The sequence below is a fragment of the Martes martes genome, assembly GCF_963455335.1.
Source record: "Martes martes genome assembly, chromosome: 12".
In the NCBI taxonomy this organism is placed as follows: Eukaryota; Metazoa; Chordata; class Mammalia; order Carnivora; family Mustelidae; genus Martes; species Martes martes.
In genome coordinates, this window is record NC_137900.1 from 52250515 (window position 1) to 52274334 (window position 23820).

Consider the following 23820-nt stretch of genomic DNA (forward strand, 5'->3'; position numbering starts at 1 on the left):
TTTGTCTAGAGTATCACCTTTACTCATTACGCTAGAGTTTGACTTGATACTTATATTACAAGTTTACTATAAAGTTTTGTCTATTATTAATATTTTCTGATTTAGAGTTGCTAGCCTAAGGACGGAATCTGAGTTCTTCTTGATTCCGTATCTTGCTCTAAAGGGAAGATTTTTCCTGACTAGTCTACAGCAGCCTGGGTTTCTTTCCTAAATTATAAAACTCTTACCCGCCAAGACACTGTTTTGAGGAATCCTCGGGGCTCATCCTTCCTTATGGCCAATTTAGCAACTATGTAAACGTCTCTCCCTTTCATAGGACTAAGTTACCTGTAAAAATACTTGAAGAGTGGATATAAGAAAAGTATCAGTCATGAATTGGGGAAGAGACTGGGGACAGGGACAACAGCCCTCTGGGATTAGAAAAGGCTTTTAGTAGGGCAAGTAGCATCTGAAGTAAGATTCCAAAGTTAGGGGCACCTGGGTGGCTCAGTGGGTTAAAGCCTCTGCCTTCGGCTTTGGTCATGTTCTCAGAGTCCTGGGATCGAGCCACACACTGGGCTCTCTCCTCAAGCAGGGAGCCTGCTTCCCCCTCTCTCTCTGCCTGCCTCTCTGCCTACTTGTGATCTCAAATAAATAAATAAAATCTTAAAAAAAAAAAAAAAGAATCCAAAGTTATGGTGACTAAATGGCAATTTCCTACCTTCTTTTCTTAGGTGACCATCTTTTTTTCTCCTCAGTAGTTCATTTTCAATTTGAGGAGTGAAAATTCCTATTCAGGTATGGGAAATTACTGACCACTGAAACACTACCTTGGATATGTTTCCCAAATTTCAGCAATTCAAGGAGAAATGTGGAGGGTGCGAAGCACACATTGCTAACTTTTTCTGTTGGAAACAAACATTCAGCACTTTATACACACACACACACACACACACACACACACGTATATGTATATATGTATATATATATATTTAGCATTTATATAAAGTATTTTACTGTAACTGTAATTCAGTATTTTTGAGATTTGAGAGTTCTCTGTTGAAGATGAATGAACAATCTATGTTTTTCATGTTTCTCTCATCCTTTAATCTGTAACCCCATGGTTTTCTATTTCACACCAAATATGTACACTTCTTCCTTAGCAGAGCTTCTCCAAGATTATTATCAATGCTATTGTGGTGTTAAGTCTGTAAGATTAGACTTTCTTACTGTCATTTTTCAAAGTGCTGCTGACTGGGCTGTCTAAGGAATGGTAACTCACAAATTACTTCTGTGTCTGAAGATAGAAAAAAATGTTAAGTCAATTTCTTGAATTAATTAAGAGATAACATTGATATAGGAATGGGCTAGTGCCACAAATAATTATCACTTGAAATTACACAGTCAAAAAGGCCAATTAAGGAACCAAATATAGCTAATGAGAAAATTTAATTGATAATTTTTCAAGCTGCTGGCCTGATTCTGGTATTTTTTCCCCCTATAGTTCAGCAACAATAACAACAGCAAAACAACAACAAAAAGCTACAGAGGCTCAGCAGATTTTAATATGAGCACAATCCTTCTGGATCTCAGTTGAAATTTATGTTATCTTTAGCTACATAAATCCATTCCTTATTCCACCACATGTGTATGTATTTACTTTACTGTTACTTTTCCCAGGTAAGTATAGTTTCCTCTACTCTTTCAGAATGGTAAAATTCAAAGTAGAAGGGAAATTTCTATACTTAAACTTCTAGTTAAGAAAAAAAATTCTAATTCACCATGAAGTTCTTGTCCTTCAAATTATCTTTTTGGTAGCAATGCAGGCTATATCCTCTGATTGACCTTCCTAAAGAAAATGGGTACAAATTCTAGTGAAAATCTTGAAATGAACTTTTGAAATTTTGTTTCTAAGTAGGCATATAGTAAGGAAGCTGTGAGCCAAAACCAAGATGAGATCAGGGTCCAAGAGAAATAAGAGAATTATACAACCTGGCTTTCATCATAAGGGCATTTTCCAATGACTTTTAACTTTGAGTTTATTTTTTTGTAAAGATTGAGTTTATTTTTAAAGTTGAACAGAGCACAAATAGAAGATAACCTAGAATTTATCCAGTAAAAGGTGAATAAGTAGGAGACAAGGAGACATAGCCACACAATCTCACTGAGGGAGCTGGAAATAACACTGCTCTTTCCATACCTGGAGACAGAAGAAGCAAAACATGGAGAAAGAGGAGAAAGAATAAAGAAGAAAAAGAGGAAATGAGGGAAGAAAAATTGTACATCTCAAAAAAAATCTGTTTTTAGGATTCTGATTCATAATCTAGGCCTTTTAAGGGTTTGCAGCCTGGATTTACATCTGTTGCTTAAACTAAGGTGATTTGAAATGACAAGCTCATTTGAAAGAAGTACAAGATTGAGAGTGCACCTGGCAGAAGAAAACACAAATCTTTTTTGGAGGAATGCACAGTACTTGCCTCATACCTGGGCAACACTAGTTCACAAGATAGCATTGTAAATGATGGCACCAGGAATAAACCGGCAGAAACAAGGCAAAACCACATCAGATCACCAAAGACTTCAGGTATTGGAATTACCTGATTTAGAATGTTTAAAAAGAACATTTATTTAAAGAAATAAAAAAGAAAAACAGAAGTAAAAAAAATGGAGAAGGAGACCATAAAAATATTCAGCCAGATTCAAAAAATGTCTATATGCTACATCAGGACATGAAAAATAGTATAAATAAAATCATAAACACAGTGTGATGCTCAACAACATATCATAAAGAATCTACAGGAAAAGTAATAACCTGAAAGATCTGAAATAAATATCAAGAATGCAGTGGGGTAGAAGAAAATATGTCAAAAAGGAAAGGCATGCTACCTCAAAAGTAATGACTGCCAGCTAGTTTTTAAAAATCAGAAAATAGTTAACAGTATCTTTAATGTTACTACAGATATTTAATATCTATCAAGGCAACTGTCAACCCAAAATACTGCACAGAGCAAAAATATATTTCAAAGTGATTTTTCAGGTTAAAAAAATTGAGAGTTTGTCATATTTCCTCATGAGAGGGATTTCTAATGGATTTAATTTCATTAGAAGAAAATGAAACAGAGAATGGAAATCTGAGATCCAAAATGGAATTATAAATAAAATGATAAAATTTTACATAAATCTAAATAGATATGGACTGAATTAATCAAGAAAATTCATGATCTCAGGGTCATGAGATCGAACCCTACGTTAGGCTCCATGCTGAGCCTGGAGACTACTCAAGATTCTCTCTCTCTCCCTTTGTACCTCCCTGCCTCTTGTGTGGGTGCACTTTCTCTCTCTCTCTCTCTAAAAAAAAAAAAAAAAAAAAAAAGAAGTGCTTTATTAGAGTATTAATTAATATCTCCTTCTTTGTCCCTCTCAAGTGAACCCTTACTGAATACTCAATTCAAATGACATTTTTCTAATGAAGATATCCATCCCAATTTCCTTTGAATTTTTTACTTTGTTCACTTTTGTGTTTGTCCACATTGTTGGTTAATATCACATCTGCCTCCCATGCTAACTGAAGCTCTCCAAGAGGTGGAAAGGAGATTGCAAGCTTTGACCCTGAAGTAGAACTATCCTTCAGGCCACAGAACTATAGACAGGTTATTTCCTACTCTACCAAAGGCCCTGCAATCCCTCAAGAATCCCTCTAATAAGTCATCCTAATTGTGATTCCAGGATTTAAGCCCATAAAAGAGAAAACCCCAATAAGTCTTTCTATCATTGAGTATATTAATGATTATGGATGCCCCCTCGTGAAGTCTTTTGTTAATTCTGCTGCTATATCTTGATTCCAAGGGGTACAAGTCTAAATTCTTTTCCCCCTTTTTTTCCCCATCTCACTATGATACCACCATCCCCACAGTTGAGCAAATCCACACCACTATAGCTGCCCTCCATTCCTTTGCCTTCTGTATGAATGAAATGAGTTTTAATTTGTTCCATTTTTCTACTGCCAAGTCCAAACCATCATGCTTATCATAATTTACTGGAACTACTGCTAAAACCTCCAACTTCCATCTGTGCCTCTCTACCAACCCTGTTCACAAATTCCTGAAGAGATTTTTTTTTAAAGAATATATAAACAAGATCAAGCCCTTGTCTGAAATGTTCTATTTTATCTTCTTACACTAAGAATAAAATCCAATCTCTTTACCTTAACCTGGCTTGGTCTTTGATATCTCCACACTCCCCTTACAGCCTTCTCCTAGTTAATTATGGTTCAGCACCAGAGGTCTTTCCTTGTTCCTCTGTTACACCTCATATTCCCACATGAAGACCTTCCTCTTATTAGTCCCTTTACCTGCTATGCTCTTCCCCTCGCTTGTCACAAAACTGCTTCTTCTCATCCTTCAAATCTCTTTTTAAACAACATCTTCCACAAAGATCTTACCTAAATGTCCTTTTCCTTAAAAAATATAAAAATGAAAATTTTAAAATAGCCTCTCCTCCCAATTATTCTATTGGCACTTTAAAAAATTCTTATAATTTTGCAGCCTGTATTTATTTAAAAAAACACATTTAAAAATATATCTTCCCCATAAGACTATAAATTCCAAGGAGCGAAGACACTGTCTTTATTGTACTCAGCATATTACACAGAAAATGTCTCCTATAAATGCCAAATTAATATTTTGAATGAATGGATTAATGAATTAATGACTGAAACATCTAAGCGCAATGCCTGTCACGTAAAAATTTTCAATAAATGGTAGCATGTGCATGTTGAGTACATCTCATTTACTTGGCATGGTGCTAAGCATAGACTGGGCTGTGGTGAGTAGAATAAAATATACATTTGATGAATAGAGGTGGAGCTATAGCAGATGGCCATGTGCTCACCAAATCTCATTTCATTTCCTTCCTGGCACTTAGCTAGAATGCATTTCCCAGTCTCCCATATAATCAGAACTCACCACGTGACTGAGTTCTGGACAATGGAATGCATATGGAAAGAAATAAAATATGCCATTTCAGGCTAAGCCCATAAAATTCTCCCATTCAGCCCTTCTCTGTTTCTCTTCCTTTATGCCTGAGTAATCAAGATGACTATGAGAATCCAAATGAGAAAAGCCTGCATTCCTGACGACTGCATGGAACAGTCTCCCCCGACCTCTCCCTACCTTGGAGTATGATATGAATGAGAAATAAACTTTCATTATATTAAGCCACTGAAATGTGTGATTGTTTTTAGCGCAGGTGACCTACCTTTATATATCCTCACAAAATTATAATCTCGTGGGATTACAATACAGTGTGATAATGTCTTACCATGTTTTGTGCCTCTTTTAGTTTCAGAATATAATTATTCCAGCAGCGAGGGCTGTATTAGAACTTGTAAACTGAAGCCAAACTCACATAATAGAAATTAAATGTCATTTTATAAAATGAGGCCAAATCTCACATGGAAAAGGAAACCACAGAAACACAGGATCATAGAATAGGTTCCGAGAGACTGTTCTCTTTTAACTTGTTAAAACAGTCCTTTTCAGGCTGTTTCTCTTTTTATGAAATTGTAGTAAGAATCTGTTTTATGTCTAAATCTGTTTTATGCAGCTCTGTGCTGCTACGTGTCACTCTTTCTCTGTGTTTGGCATTACATCCACCTATTTGAAAGCTGACTGTATACTGGATTTGCCATTTCTAGGGACAAATCGGTACTTCCACTAATTGCATGAGGTACAATATCAGGATAATGGCAAGTCATCTTGTTTTGGGTCATAAGGCTGCTGGTTACCAGGGCTCTTCAGCAAGACTTTTCATTACTATATAATAGCCTTTAAGTGAGTTTTTAAATTTTATTTTCAGGTATTAATTGGTAGCCCCTTAAGTCAAAGAATTGGAAATGTCAAGAGTGACAGTGGTTATTTTGTTGATTGTTCACACTCCCTTTCACTTTCACTACCTGAATATACTCATTATCTGATTATTTCCCCTGTTGTTCATTTGACACCATACAAAATTCTCATCCCTCAACCCTTTCTGTGGTTGGCCCCAGTACAGAAAGTGCATACGAGAGAGCTCATATTCCTAAAGTTTAATGAGAAAATGGAATTCCCAGAGCATGAAAGTCAAGTTGTAAATTTTCAATGAGTCCAGGATAATTATGAAACTAGAGCAACTGTCATCCTCACAAGCTTTGGACTTCTACCTCTTGGTAATGTTTGAGGCCTATCTCATTTTTCTAAAATATTTGAAGATAATTCTGTCTTCTGTTATGAACCTATTGATGTTTTCAATCCAAGCAAAACAATAGTACTATTTCCTTTTTCTATATATTTTTGTGGTATTCATTTACATCATTTTTTTTAAACACGGGGACAATTTTGACATGAATTAAAATATCCTGTGATGTTCCAATTAGCAAAAATTCTTAGATAAAATTTTGCAGTGACACCAAAGACCTTTGTTTTATTCTGTTTGCAAATATACACATCTGAAAGAACAAAAGTCCTACTTCTCTTTAAATTTACCTTCATGTATAATGTTACTTTACACTTGAGACGTGTTCACTTCCATTAGGAAAGGTGTTCAGAGAAAATACCTCAAAATACCTCACAGGTGAGTTTTTCATTCCAAAAGTAAGAACTGTGTCAGAAGAGAAAACCCACTGAGTTAGAAAATGGAGGGCTTATACTCCAGTTTCCCACACTGGATGATGCTAGGCAAGCCATCTGACCATCCTATTTTCATTCCCTTACCTGCAAAATGGTTCTTTTAACAACTCTATGCCATGCCACACTAATAATTATTATCTTAGAAGTGGCCTTTGCAGTTCCCCTGGTATTCAAGAATATCATTATTAATGTGAGAAGTTACATCATAATTTGAAAACAATGTCTGAAATCCAAGGCTCTTGAGAAAACAGGTTCAAGGATGTAGGTGGAAGTTCAGCAGCAGAGCATTTTGGAACCCAGAGAAAATGAACAGGTCAAGGCAAGCAGGTTTGCAGGAGGCCCTCCAACAACCTGAGCAGAGGATATCCTCTGAGGACTTTTTTTTTCTTTTATATTTCATTTATTTATTTGATACAGAGAGAGAAAGAACACAAGCAGGGGGAGTGGGAGAGGGACAAGCAGGCTTCCTGCTGAGCGGGGAGCTGCATGGGGGACTCCATCCCAGGATCCTGCGGTCATGACCTGAGTTGAAGGCAAACACTTAACCATTGAGCCACCCTGGGTGCCCCACCTCTGAGGACTTCTATAGGAGGCTCCATTTAAACAGGGGACACCGAAGGAACCATTTTGCAATGAGAGGTGTGAATTAGGGGCCCCTGGGTGGCTTGGTGAGTTGAGGGTCCGACTCTTGGTTTTGGCTCAAGTCATGATCTCAGGATTGTGAGATCAGGCCGTGGGTCAGGCTCCTCGCTCAGCATGGAATCTGCTGAGATTCTCTCTCTCTTCTGCTCCCCCTGCTCACTCATTCTCTGTCTCTCTCACTAAAATACATAAATAAATAAATCTCTAAAAAAGGGAGGGGTATGAATTAGAACCCTGTTCTGGGTCTTGAGTCATGACATTAGGAAATGTTTACAACAACTGTATTACAACAAACTGTCTTTTTATAAATGGAGGTATGATTGACATAACACTCTATTAGTTTCTGGCATACACTATAACGATTAGATATTTGTACATATGGCGAAATGGATACCACAAGGAATCTAGTTAAAGTCTGTCACCTCACATAGTTACAGCTTTTTTTTTCCTCGGGACATGAACTTTTAAATTCTCTCTTGGCAACTTTCAAATATGTAATACAGTGATATTAACTATAGTCCCAGGCTATATATTACATCCCCATAATCTCATTATCTTATAAATGGAAGTTTATATCTTTTGACGCCCTTCACCCATTTAACCTACTCAGTTCCAATGCCTCTGGCAACCACTGACTGTTCTAAGTTTGGCCTGTGTGTGTGTGTGTGTGTGTGTGTGTGTGTGTGTCTTATAAGGAAAAAAGTATTGGTATCTTCGGAAACCTAAAACTCTCTATGACAAATTAAAGTTTTTGAGCTTAAATAACCATTGACTTTGGATTTTTGTAAAAAATATAATTTCCAATTTTTAAAATGTCCTTTTTGTTTCTTTGTCACTTAATATTTTATTCTTCTATCCTTTAAAAATAATTTTCAAATTGTTTTATTGTGTAATAACATTAATTGGCCAAGTTTTTATTAATTGAATTTAAAGTTTTTAAGTAAACTTATGTATTACTGTACTTTTTATCACTATAATCTTTTATTTTGATTGTTTTTTAAGATTTTATTTATTTATTTATTTATTTAGAGAGGGCGCCTGTGCACGAGTGACAGTTGGGGGAGGAGCAAAGGGAGAGGGAGAGAATCTTGGGCAGACTCCATACCCAGTGCAAGCCTGCCTCAGGGCTTGATCTCATGATCCTGAGATCGTGATCTGAGCCTGAAGTCAAGAGTCAGACCCAACCAACTGAGATATCCAGGTGCACCTATCATTATAACTTTTTAGATATTTGGTTCCATCTGTTTTATTATATTTCAGTTATTTTTACTGAATTTTCTTACCTTTCATTTGTATTTAGTCTTTAGTATATTTTGTTGTACCTTAGTTATCATTTAACCTGAGTTATTTTTTTTTATTATTAAATCCCATTGTTTATTTTAACATTTAAAAGTATGTTTCTGTTGTTGACATTTTGCCTTATATTTTTACATGTATTGCATCTAGGTCAAAAATTGCTTTTATTTTTTTGAGAGAGAGAGTGTGTGTATGTGTGTGTGTTTGTGTGGCTGTGTGTGCAGTTGACTAGTAAGGAAAATATTTACTTTGCTTGTTGTTTATCTCAGTTTTAGCAAAGGGACCCAATTGGACATTTTTTAGGAAATTATTATTCTATCTGTTAGATCCAGGGAGTCTCATTACTTTTGGCAATTCACCAGGAGAGACCCCAACTTCCTTTTCCTGCAAATGGACTGGGAGACCATTTCTGCACACTGATGCTGCAAATTGAGATATTAGAGGTTCTGTTTGGTTGTATGAAAGGAAGGCAACTTTGGAGACTGGGCCTTAGAAACTAAAGACAGTTTTTTAAAAGAAGTTACTTTACCTAAAATGTTAGCCCTCACCTAGCTACTTCAACTAGGGGTATTTAAGGTATAAGTGGACACTTGGGGCACAGGACCATGAATTGTCGTGATTGCCTTTGTTAGGCTAAAGACAACATCCTGATCTGTACTTTTGAGTTGTGAGGGAACTTATTTCATTCTTTGTGGATTCTATAGTTAGAATTTCCAAGTTCATTTTGGAGTTTTACTGTTTCAGTTCTTAAGTCCACAATCTATTTTGAGTTTGTTTTTGTGAGTGGGGTAGGAGTCTAATTTCATTCTTTTCCAATATGGATATCCAGTTTTTCTAACACCAATTATTGAAATGACTATCCTTTCCCTATTGAGTGTTCTTGATTCCCTTGTCAAGTATTAGTTGATCAGATATATGTATGGGTTTATTTCTGTGCTCTCAATTCTGTCCCATTTGTCTTTGTGTCAGTTTTGATTAATATAGCTCTGTAATGGAGTTTGAAATCAAGAAGTGTGATAATCTCCAGTTTTGTTTTTTCTCAAGATAGCGTTAGTTATTCAGAATCCATATTAAAGAGTGAAAGGTTTCTTTCAACCATCATTCAGATATTATGAAATAAACATTTACTGACTACTAGAAAATCCAACCAAATAAGAGAGCAATGTGATAGGTACAATGAATATAATGCAATATAACTCAATGTAGTTATTGATTATAATTATAAAGGAATTGGGATGCCAGCAAAAGAAAAGGAAGATTTAAAAAAATGGAAATATCTAAGCAGTTTTTCAACCTTGAGAATGTTTAAGAGATAGTCTCTGGTCATGGGTGCCTGGAGACTTCATCTGTAATAATGAGAGGACAACTGAACTCAGATATGAAATTTCTCTGTCATTAAGACCTGATAGGCAGAACTGATGTTTCAAAACCCTGTATTTGGGGAATAAGGTTTAGAAAAGGCTCCTGGCATGTATGGAAGATGTTAACAATGCCAAAATAAGTATGTTCTTAGATTGCTGAATGTTGATTTTATGGTTTTGTTTCTCCATGAGAGAATCCCCATTGTTCTCTGTCCCCTGTACTGTGAACTAGTGAGTTAAAATTGATGAACACTCTATTGGTGGTCCCTTCAGGGGTCCTTTGGGATCACAGAATAAGGAATGGCTAGCCTCTCTATTTACATGAATTAAGCAGATTATGAAATTATGCTGAGACTCTGTTTCTATTCAAATGACTATTCTAACCTACCTCACAAAGTAGTGAGGGAAAAAAATTACATACAAAATGCACACCAGGCAGAGAGTAGCTGCAACATTTATATTATCTTCATTGCTCTATGTTTTAATAATAATTAGGAAAAGATGCCCAATATATGTGATATTCTGCTCAAAATCTTCATCAATGATTGCCTACTGAGAAGAACATGCCTCAAATCTTTAGCCTGGCATTCAGACCTACCCCCAATTTGACCCAAACCTACTTCCTCACCTTTATTTTCCCCCAATAAACACATTCTCATGTATATTTTGGAATTCTCCCCTAAGACGCATCTTTTCAAATAAATAAATAAATAAATATGGGGGAGGTGCAGAAAACAAAATTTTTGTACATCCAGAATCCATTCATTCTCCTTCTGATGAATGAATCTAGCATTTCTCTCTATGGGTCCACTTTTCCTCCCCAACCTCAGCACTTTTATTTGAAGCTAGATTATCTCCATGCCTACCTCAGATGTGGTATATGTGAACTAAGACTCCCCAATCATTTTATCATATTTCTCTGGCCAAAATAATTACTTTAGAGATGCAAAGGAGATCACAGTCAGAACCAGTGAGAAATAATGAGATCTTTTTTGCTATTATATTTGTGGGAAATACTCTAGCTATTTTTTCTGGGAATGGAAAGGAAAGCACGGAGCCCTGGGGTCATAAGGTAATAGCTCAAACTGCTCCAATGAAGAAGGGGAGTTAAACTGGGGGGAAATCTGGATTTTGATAAAAAAGTTTTTTAAGGGGCGCCTGGGTGGCTCAGTGGATTGAAGCCTCTGCCTTCAGCTCAGGTCATGATCCCAAGGTCTCCGGATGAGCCCTGCATCAGGCTCTCTGCTCAGCAGGGAGCCTGCTTCCCTTCCTCTCTCTCTTGCCTCTTTGCCTGCTTGTGATCTCTGTCTGTCAAATAAATAAATAAAATCTTAAAAAAAAAAAAAAGTTTTTTAAGCCCCCATTCCAGCATTACTAGAGATAAAATGAGGCATATTAAACATTTTGAGTTTACTTAAGTATTTGGTAGGCTATTCATTGACAGTGTTTGATTTTGGTTGGTTTTGTAGGCCACTACAGAATTACAACCATCTGTCTAATGGCCTCCTTGTTTGTTTAATACTGTAAAAATCTACCTTTGAATTGTTTATGTAAGTGGGCCAATACTCCTTTCTTTTCTTTTTTTCTGCTTAGGCAAGCTTGGATCTTTTTTTCAGGCACTTGAAGATCCTCAACTGATACTTCTTCCATGGATACAAAAACTGGAAATTTTATGTTTATTTCCTCAATAGGAAATTTGCATCATTTTGGAATATGAGCTGTTTATTAAAAGTGAACTAAGAACATAATACAACTTATAAGCCCGATAAGGAGTTGTGACAATATTGTCAAAGGTATTTCAGGAAAGGATTTGAGTTGGGCCAGAAAGGACACTAAGATTTAAGCTAAAATAGCTAAATATTAAAAGTGAGCTGATGAAACTTTAAATCTGCCTTCATATGTTTCAATCACTATAACTTACTTAAATAACTTGGCATACTTTGTTTCTGTATTGAAGCATTTAGCAATTTCAAAGATTATATTCAGTCTGGCACTATGAAAAAAAATGTTTTCCATGGGCTTTTAATATGGTGTTACTTTTATATTTGACATCTGATTACAGGAGTTATGATCATATCATTTGGATAAATATTTATGTTTACCATAGTGTTTTAAATAGAATGCTGCCTTAAAAAAAATCCATAAAGTTAGCCAATCAACAAGACTAATGGTCTGCAGCTGTTTTGTTAACTCCTATTAACACTCTAGCCTTACCCAAAGCCTTCATTTATCCTTCTGTTTTCAAAGGAGCTCTTAATTACTTCCATCCCCATTTCAGTTGTAAATGCTTCTTTATTGCCATTCTTTCATTAGAATAAATCCTCCAACCTATTCAAGGACCTGACACTTCACCACTGATTTACAAGTGATTCAATTTTATTAATCAGATGTTTGCCCTCGCTTTGGGGTATCTGTACTGGCATTGCTGGTAATTGTTGATAAAAGGCTCTTTCTTCCTTTCTATTTCTTGGAAAATATACAGGTACATTTTCAGCATTTTATTTCAAGAAGTCTGAAATTAAAAAGAACTAGGGAAAATAGAAAATCTTGTAATTGTCTTGAAAAGAGTTAGTATTTCATGCTGTTGGCTGAGCAGGCTCTAGTTGCAGTGGGGATAATGTGACCTATACAAGATTTATCTGAAATTTTCCATTAGAAATTCTTTCTTTATAGATTCCAGACTACTTCTAAATTCACTATCAGAGGACCAAATCATAATACCATGGCATAATATTCTAAAAGCAAAATTAAGCAACATGCAGGAGGTTTCTTGCATGTTAAACATTAAACAACTTGGTGGTTGATTTTTACTATATCTTCTCATATTGAGAAAATTCCTCTTTAACATGTATTTAAGAGACACTAAAGAGTATACTTATACATACACACACACGCAGATAAATTACACACACTATATATTCATGAATTATATCTGTATTATCCAGTCTTCCTTTATGACTTCCTTTATCACTATGTGGAACTTTCCAGTAACAGTTATTATTGACCATGGACTGAAGTCCTTTGGACTTTAGATTGTAAATGGTCTAATTATAGAATGTGAAAGCTTTGTGGATGCATTGCTAAAAGCAGTCTTTAAATAATCTAATAGTAATCCTTGTCTAACATTTACATGTGAAGTGCCACATTTTAGTTAAATGCTTTGCATTAAGTGTGCATTGCTGTTTTCTTCATTTGACATTGTAAGTTTTCCTTGAATATTTTCTATTTATAGTAGAGATACCATATTGCATGGAATCCACAATCCTTTTCAATAGTTTCATTTTTTATTTCACAAACTGCTTTAAATATTTCAATCCTAATTTTAATTTTAAATAAATGGCTGTCTTTGTATAATAGTTTTTTTTTCCCATTTCCTCCTTTTCTCATTACTGTATTAGTGTCTTATTACTACAAACTGTAGCAAATTACTACAAACTCAGTGGCTTAAAAACAATACAATTTTTATTTTCTTACCATTCTGGGGGTCAGAAGTTCAATAGTGGATGCCAAGCTGCTTTTTCTTAAAGCCTAAAAGGGGGAATCTGTGTTCTTGCTTTTCCAGCATCTGGAATCCCCCTGCATTCCTCATGGGGCTCATGACCCCTTCCTTCATCTTGTGATGATGGTATAGTATCACCAAATCTTCCTCTCGCTTTGAAATCTTGTTCTGTCACCACATCTAATTCTCTATCTCTGACCCTCCTGTTCCCTCTCATAAGGACTCTTGATTTCATTGGACCCAACTAGGTAATTCAGGGTAATCTCCCTATTGCAAGGTCCTTAACTTAATCACATCTGCAAAATTCTTTTTGTAAGGTAACATTCACAGGTTTTGGGGATTAGGACATGGGCAGCTGTGGGAAACTATTATTCTCTTACCACAATTATATAAGTCTCTGTGTTCTTTGTATTCATAATCTTTTTTTCTATGATTTTTTAAAAAGATTTTGTTCATTTATTTGACAGCGAGAGAGGGACACAAACAGGGGGGAGAAGCAAGCTCCCCACTGAGCAGGGAGCCTGATGCTGGGCTCCATCCCAGGACCCTGGGATCATGACCTGAGCCAGAACGCTGAACTACTGAGACACCCAGGTGCCCCTTTCCTATGATTTTTTTTAAACCCAAGAAAATCTCATCATTTTTCAAATCTTCCATAAATAAAGCTTTTCAATAATTGTATTCTAGCCTATTGAGTTGCAGAGCATGAGGATTTAGTTCCATTTATGCATTGTATCTCAACTTGAAAATTGTTGAATACTAGCAGTTGGAGTGTTATTCTTTTTTCTACTTTTAGTAAATAATTTTCTATTATCCTGGGATTTGTTTGATTTCTGATTACAGTTGGCCCTCAATACTATGGGGTTGACTATGCAGGTCCTCTTATACACAGAATTTTTTCAATAAATATGGTACAGTACTATAAATATATTTTCATTATGGTTTTCTTAATAGCATTTTTTCAGCTTACTTTATTGTAAGAGTACAGAATATAATACATATAATATACAAAATAGGTGTTAATCTACAGTTTATGCTATCTATAAGCTTCTGGTCAATAGTAGGCTATTAGTAGTTATGTTTTTAGGGAGTCAAAAGTTATATGTAGATATTCAACTGTGTGGGAGTGTCAGGACCCCCAACACACCCAACATGCATTCAAGGGTCAACTACTTTGCTACTTAATATGAATCAGTCAATAAGTCACTTAGCATGTTGCTTAGTATGAACTGAGAGTTCATATTGGTTTATATCATGTATATGAACAGAGCAGATGTATTTCCCAAAAATGTATCTATAAAGTTTAACTTAGGTTTAATTCTACTTTTCCTGTGCATTGGCTCATCTTAGCTACAACAGGCATCACATGTGAAAATTTAAGGAAATTTTCAATCATTTCTTGTCTATAGAACTGTTTCAGTTTCTACATCTTTGCCACGGACATACATGCAAGCAGATCTTTCTCCTGGGCCCAATCTAAAATTTTTTGCCTCTACCTATCTGGCGATAGTTTAACACATACAAAGATTAGGCAACCTAAACTGTTGATCTTGGTAAGATGCAATGTCCTTCACTGTATGGAATCATCACTTATGGTTGGAGGCTGGTAGAGTACTACAGCCAAAACTAAGGCTTATACTCATAATGTGTCCACAAAGAAACCCTCCAAAACATACATTCAGTTAGATCAGCTAGTCCCACCTCCAAAACATAGCATACATAATCTGTCCATTCCCTTTCATGTTCATTATCATGTCTTTTGTCCAAGGACTACACGTTTCACCTGTATCACTGCAGTTGCCAGTTTCTTTTATCCTTCTCTTGCATTTGTCTGATCTATTGTGTTAGGAAAATAAGGAAATGCAAAAGCAGTCATTGGAATGCCCAGGTCATGTAAAATACAAATTACTGGCATCGTCTTTAGAGCCCTGCATGAATTACTCTCTGCCTAGCTTTCCTCCCTTACCTCTTATCACTTCTATATTCCACTGCAGTCATACTGGCCTGGCTGTCTGTTGGCTCATGAACTCTACCCAATGAACTCTTCTCTATAAAAGAGATTTGTCACTGTTTCTACCTGCCTTAAATTCTCTTCCCCAAAGTCTCCCCATTGCTGACTTTTTCTTGTCCTTCAGGCCACAGCTTAAATGGAACCTTCTTACAGAAGATTTCTCTGACTATCCTCCCTAAACTGGAGCCTCCCTAACATTATCTGTGTTTTACTTATATATTTCCAGACTCTTCCCTAAAATAGTAGGTCTGTGGCATTAAAAACTTTCTTTTTTTTTTTTTTGTAACCCTAGCACCTTGCACAGTATCATACGCATAATAGGCCATCAGTCTGTATCTGGCAAAAATATGAATTAATAAATGAATAAATTATGAAAAGAGAGGAGTTCACCTTATTCCTCTCATCCCTGGTGTTTGACTCATTCCAAAATAACAAATCTTACAGATGCAAAGCAATGCTGGAGAAAGAGACAGGGAAGATATAAAATCAAAGAGAATGCCCCACAAAGCAGAAAAAAAGTGATTTCCAAATACTTCACCCGCTAGTTATGACATTGCAACTGGAGAAAACTCCGATGCAAATTCAGTCATGCAAGCCCCATTTAGCTCAGGAAAATGTGTAGAAATTGATTGAGTGAGCAGCTGGTGATATTGTAGTCAGGCTCTCTGGAAGTTAATTGGGAAGCGTTGTGAAAAATCCTGACATTGTACATGTAGCTATACTGACTTCCATTGTGCCCCAGACACTCATCACACACGGTTGCTCTCCACTATTACAAAATAACTGGATGCCTCTGAGTCCCTGATGACTCTCATCAGTAGCCTGCTAAGAAAACGGAGGAGCGAGTGATGAGCTGGATTCTGAACTTTTTATAATTGGAATGAAAAGCTCCTAATCTTGTGAGTTTTTACTCCCTTCATGAGCTATTTTTATTCTCCTATAAACGAAGACAAACTATTCCTTCCAAGGTCTGTTTTTATATTGTTTTCATGGACAATGTAGCATTGAAATGAAGTTACTTTCTTTTCCAGGTGCTTGTATTTATTATCTGTTTCAGTTGGTTATTGTCATGAAACCAACACCCCAAATTATTTCTCATGTCTGCAGTTCAACCAGACAGTGCTCTAGAACGGACTTGCTCATGTGTCTTTCATGAGCTGATGGATTAGCTGGTGATCTCGACCTCATCTGGAGTAACACGGCTATTCTCCATGTGTTTCTCAGATCTTTGGTGTCTGTTATATCCTAGCCATTGTGCTCTGTCCTGGGAATAAAAAGGTCAATAAAACTCTTTGATGTTGAACAACTTAGGGTCTGAAAGAAGGATGATGATATGTAAGCAAATACTGCATTTAAATACCTTTGGTACTATGAGAGAAATTTGTGCTCTATAGAAAGAACATCAGAGAGAAAATACTCAATCCTGAATAGAGTGGGAAGGAGGAAACAGGAGGGACTTGGTGATACATGTTTCTTAAATCAAGTTTTAAAATATGAGAGACATTTTGCCAGGTTTCTGAGCTAGGAAACAAGGTTCCAGGCAGGAAGCCTGGCTGAGCAAAGGTGTAGATGTGTGAGACATACAATATTTCATTGGGCCTGGTAGATGTACAGTAGAATGCAGTAGTGCAAGGTAAGACCAAAGGAGTAGATAGGTGCCGTGGGGCTTTATATGCCAGGCTCAGATTGAATTTTGCCTTTACACTAAAATAACAACAGCAACAATAATAAATCACCTGCAACATATACTATGTTTTTGCTATGTGCTGCATATTCTCACTTAATGTTCGATAGACCTCTACAACATGAGTACTACTATTTATCCTCATTTTAAGATGTGGCTATTAAGGGTAGAGACTCTAAATAAGCTTGCACATAAATCAAATAAGTAGCAAAATAGGATTCAGTCCCATAACAGTTGGCCCGAATTCTTAAACCACTAGGCTATACCGCCTATCAGGGAGAAGATAATGGATGGGTTTAAGTTGGGAAAAAAACATGATCAGATTTTCATTTTATAAAAATTTTGCTTGCAGCCCTATAAAGGAGATAAAAGATTGAACACAGAGTAAGATATGAAAATAGTCCTGACTAGAAATAATGAAGATTTAAAGTTACACATTAGAGGACAAAGGAAATGGACCCATGATCTGTTAAGAGGATTTGGTAACATAATGCACATATATGAAGAAAAAGAAGGCTAAAATGATTCCCAGATTTCTGACCTAAATGACTGAACAGATGGTGATAGCAAAGGTGCTGTATAGCTTAAAGGTTAAGAGCCTGGATTCTGGGGCACCTGGGTGGCTCAGTGGGTTAAGCCGCTGCCTTCGGCTCAGGTCATGATCTCAGGGTCCTGGGATCGAGTCCCACATCGGGCTCTCTGCTCAGCGGGGAGCCTGCTTCCCTCTCTCTCTGTCTGCCTCTCTGCCTACTTGTGATCTCTGTCAAATAAATAATAATAAAAAAAATTTAAAAAAAAAAAAGGAGCCTGGATTCTGGAAAGGATTACCTACCTGAGTTTAGACCCCCAATCTGCCACTTACCTAAGTGGCTAAGTGCTTCCATTTCTTCCTATGCAAAGTGGGATGACACCTACCCTAGTAAGTTGTTGTAAGGACTAAATGAATTAATGGATATAAAATGCTCATCAGAGTATCCGATAGATACACAGTTAACTCTCAAGTGATATTTAATACTACTCACTGAGAAAAGAACAGGGATTTGGGAGAAGTTGGTAAGTAGAGTTTGAGACATTTTTAGTATGAGGTTCCATTGAATCAGTGAGTCTGTAAAGCTCAGGAGAAAGATTCATGCTGAGAAGGTGTGTGGGGCATTAGCATCGAGACAGTTACTCAAGTTCTATGTGGTCATGATAACATGGGAAAACGGGCAATTGTAAGAGAAAAGCACCAATGGCGGTGAGAAGACCAAAATGCTGATAATAATTAAAGGGAAAGGGGGAAACGTCAAAAAAGAAAAGCTTTTGAAGTGATTTCGTACAACACACCATCACCTGTTATAAAGGGTAAGTAAGATATGAATGTCTGTTAGGCATTTCTAACCTAACGTGCCTGAAAGAGGATTTCATTATTTCTTTCCAGCCATTTGTCAATTTCAGTAGCTGGCACTACCATTTATCCTGGGGTAAGGCCAAAATCATGGCCTTACATGATACAATTACAATACAAACAATTACAATTACAATACAAACAATTAAGTCCTGCTCTTTTTCACCACCTATACCACTCATCCCTAGTCAATAAACACACACACACACACACACACACACACACACACACGCCTTCTTTTCTATTACTGAGAAAATAATATTAAATAAAATGGGAAGTTTCATACATAATAAACCCCCAACGTAAGCTGCTTGCAGTGCTTCATAGCATAGAAAACGGTGTTAGACTAACAATAGGCATAACAAGAAATATTTACTGAATCTAATAAGCCAATTCATTATGATGAGGAGCTGTAAAATCTCTATAGGTTGATTTTGACAATATCGTGTTTTGTATCCTCACCATCAAGCTAAATGATTCTGGGGTTGGGGGGGTGGATACTTTCGATACACTCAACAAGTTTCTTAAGCATTTCAATTAATTATATTTGTGTTAATATTTTATTAAGGACATTTTCTGTCACTTAATTCATCTATTTAAAGTTTAAAATTATTTATATATTTGTTTCCCCTAAAGAGCTAAGGTTTCTACTTTCTAATAACATGAGTTATGCATCTTACCTAAGTTTTCCATTTCATTCTGGCTTTCTGAAACCTTAGAGATAAGCATCAATCCCATTACCTGTGTTGACCTTTTTGGAAATCTCTTTACTTGGTTCTGATGTTATGTATTTTACTAATTTGTTTATTATGACTTTGTTATAAGCTAGCTCAAATTCCTCGCAGATGAGGTAAGTTATAAGCAAATAAATTTTAGGCAAAGAAATAAATATCCAAGAAAATGTCTTACCTGAGCCAAAGTTGAGACATACACTGATGGACGAAGAAGTGACAAGTCCACAGTGGTCCTCTCTGCTCCAGGCAGACAGTGATTCTGAAACTGGTATGGAATGCTTAAGGGCACCTAATAAAAAAACAGAAAACAAAACAATGAAAGGATTTTGTTTAATGCTCAGGAGTCCAATGAGAAAAAACCTGTAACTATAAACAGGATGATATGTATAGGATATGTTATGTCTCCCCAAAGAAGCCAGATTATATAGGAAAGACACCTGGACCTCTAAGGACACCCCTGGCTAAATTGGGAAGTAACCTTGTGTGGTGGACTAGTCCTAGCAGTTCAGCCTTGGAGGTTCCAGAGACAAGGGGATTCTAGGTCAGATATGAGGCTGTATTTGAAGCCATTTCAGCTCAGTCCCCAAGGAACACTTATGTGACCTAGGAAGAAGAGAGGTTTATAATACAATTAAAGATCTGTGTCACTAGTCACTAAACCTTCTACTGTAGGACCTCCTTTCAAAGACACTGAATACCATAATAAAAAGCCATTTCCCTGCAAGCTGTAAGAGGAATGAACACTGGAGAAAGGAATGAGGTAGTACAGCAAACTAGGATGTGTTAGAAGTAAGAATAAATGTCTCCCTCTGGGAAATCCCAAGAGACACATGCTAGGGCAGTGTCTCTGAAGTCTTACCACTTAACATAGGGGTAGTAAGTTAGTAGAATAATCAAGAAAGTTTAAATGACTCAGAAACAGTCCAAGCTTATGGAAACATCCTGGAAATACCTAGTAAAACCTTATAAAAATCTGAGTGATTCTTCATTTCCTATATACTCATTACCTCACAGCAACCCAGGATTTTTGCTCTCATAACAAAGGATTCTAGTATTCATCACTAATGGTCTCCTATTACCTAATCTAATGGATCCAGTTTTCATTATTCTATGCAATTTGACAAATACTTATGGAATTATTACTAAATTCCAGAAAGTGTTCTGGGCACATGTAATGTAATAAATAATATTCCACTGGAAAGGGTAGAGAGGCAAAAATTTAAAATCGTTTCTCAGTGTTTTGTTTTTTTGTTTTTTAAATTGGTGGATTTATGTTTCCAAATCTGCATCAGAAATATGGGTGAGAAAAAAAAAAGAAATATGGGTGAGGTTTCTATGGTATTTTTCTAGGGGACTTGAATATAAGTTAATTCTACCACAAACCATACTCATCCCTCTCTGTAGAATTCCCAATGGAGGTAAATGATAAAAGTACAAATTCAAATGAAAAGTGAGAAATAAATTGCTATTTTATTTCTCTCTTGGCTTATGTCCAATACTTTATTATAAAGATTTCTAATAAATATACTAAAGTATATGACCTGTGCTCAAAACATTAAGTCAAGCCCCCTGTTCCTCAGACAGATCTTCTCATAAATCAAATTCCAAGGATCCAACCAATGAGTATTATCTAAATTTAGAGGTAAACAATTGCCAAACTGAGTACGTACCATATTCTGCATATGTTGATAGGTGGTTCTCACTTTGTCACAGCACACATCTTGTAGGACATTCTCCTCAGTTATTCTGGGGTTATAAGACATCCTCCCAAGTTATCTCTCTGACAGGCAAGTACACAGTGTTTTTGTTTGGCTGATTGTGTTCCACCATCTAACATAAAAGCAAATAAGGAAATCTCTAAGCACATCATTTATAAAGTGATGTCAACTTTATACAATCAATAACACATCACTTATCTGTGGAATAACATTTTTTGGCTCAAAAATGAGATTTTGGGGGGTATTTTCTAATTTAAAATGTCATGATAACATTTAGAAAATAAAGATCAATGGTGACAGTTGCCCAATAAACCTTTACCCAGAGATAATTTCAATTAATATTCTGAAACATGTATATATAGTCTTTTTAACACATATTTTCCATTTAAATAAAAATCACATTAGAAATACTGCTTTCTAACATATGCTTTTCATATAATAAATCTCATGGGTATCTTTCTGTGGTAGTTAATATTTTTCTACATTATTTTTAAGACTACTTTACCTAGGATATACAATTTATATCACAAATGACCTATTATTGACTTTCACATTGTTTTTTATATTATCACTATTATAAAGAATGATACGATCTGTAGTCTTTTGAAAAGATCTTTTTATACACTTATTATTTGTTCTTTAGAATAAATACATGAAGTAAAGTTATTGTGCCCAAAGGTTCATATATTTTTAAGTGTGTTAATAAACACTGTCAAGATGTGTCCACAGAAGTAAGTCCCCAAGAAAAACATGAAAGTGTTCATTTCTTAAGCTTTCTCAAATACTAAATACAGCAATATATTAGTTTCTTTACAGTTTGATTGCTAATTGACATATCTGTGTTTGTTAATGGAGTTGAAATTAGCTTTATAGGTTGGCCATTGGAATGTTTATGACAAATCACATTACCATTTCAAAGAAAATAAAAGACTTCAGAGTATAGAACCCCATCTATTGCTCTATTTGACTTCAGAAAAAGAGAAAGTAGAAGTTCTTGGCATAGCAACATTTCTATAGGTACTAAATCATCTGTTCTTTAATAGAACGATAATAGCAGCTAGTAGATGAATCCAACCAAAGTTAGCCTAGACAATAGGGAAAAATTATTAATTTCATTTGAAGAGTCTTCATGAGCCACAGAAATACTAGAAGGAAAGGCTGAAATACCAGCATATGTCATCTCTCATCTCTGCTTCTCTCTGCCCATTAGTTTTTATCCTCTAGACCTTAATCCTGGAATTAAGAGAGACATTACTTTGACTTATAAACTTAGGAATTATTCTCTTTCCAAGTTTTAAAAAAAATCTAGGAAAAGACCATGAATGATCTATCTGGGTCATATTTTTATAAAGAGAATTAGGATGCTATAATTGGCAGCTTTTATTACATTGTTGTATTAGGGAGATTATATCTTCCCAAATGAAAAAAAATACATTATTTCCAGCAAAAAGAAAAAGCTGGTTAGACAACTAGTATGTGATTACTACATATTAATCATATCCATTTTTCAAAGCCCTCTGTTCTCAAGATCTTAACAAAGAGTATTCCAATGATCTCTTGTATGTTTTACATCTGGAGATGAGAGAAAGATGACCACTTGTTTGAACATGATTTTCTGTCATATCTGGCTTAAACCTCTGTTTACTAGAAAGCAATTGGGCAGTTCATCCTGTTAAGTGTTGGAGACCTAATGGCAGAATTTTGCAGAAATTTCAGAAAGAAAGCATTTCCTTTACTCATCTACCCCAAGGTAGTAATGAGAGATTCACCAACCAAGTAGATCTGACTCAGAATAATATGTTCAGTTTCAATGGAAGGACAGACCTCATTGAAAAAAGTCCATATGTGTGCCTATAAGGTCTGTCCTGATTGCCACCACTGGTTGGCAATGAGAACTGATATCACCACAGTACAGGTTCTACATGAGTTCACAGCTGTATGTCGATGTAGTACTAGGTTTCACTTATAACGGCATAAAAAAATCTAAGACTGTATAATCTATTCCATTTTCAAACCTTTTAAAGGTTGATATTAACTCAAATTTATTGCTAAGTGAAGAGTTAATCCTCTCCACATGAACCATGGATATGTACCTAGTTGATTTAACTTTCTAAGAATCAAGATAAAATTGGAGTTTTATACACGGAAGAGTTAGTTACATGGGCTACACCCAATAATTGCTCACTAAAAGAACTATAGACTGCTATGTCTAAAATCTGACTGTGTCAGATTTTCCTGTGGCCATCATCAATCTTAAACTAATTGAACTGCATGTAATTTTTGTCCTAAAGTTCCTAACCACCTTTACAACTATGTTTATATGAGTTCCCCATGTCTGCTCACAGATGACTCAAAAGGTAAATACTCTGCTAAAATGTAGAAATAATTAAGGGGCAAGCACTATTCAAGTACTCTTGGTAAGTCTTTCATAAAGAAATAAAATAATTTTCAAAAAAACTAAAAATGAAATGAAATATAGAGATCATGAATATAGAGGTCCAATGTTCCAACTCTTGGTCTAAAGGTTATAGTTCAACTCCAATATAGATGAGTAATGATGCATTATCATTATCCTTTGAAGGTCACTGGAAAGAAGTCAACAATTTGATGCTAGCTTCCAGGAAAAAAATGTCACAGAGGTCTTTTCTTCATCAGTTAAAACAGCCTAATTCACATAGGAAATAACTTTTATGGAAATCAAGACCGAAGTCCTATAGATCAAATTAGAGACAAGAGTAGGAAAAAAACCAACAAACAGTGCTCAAGTTCCCATTGTCTCCTTACATGAAGAAGGATAATTTTACTTGATCTGTTACTAATATGCAACCTAAGATGGAAGATACT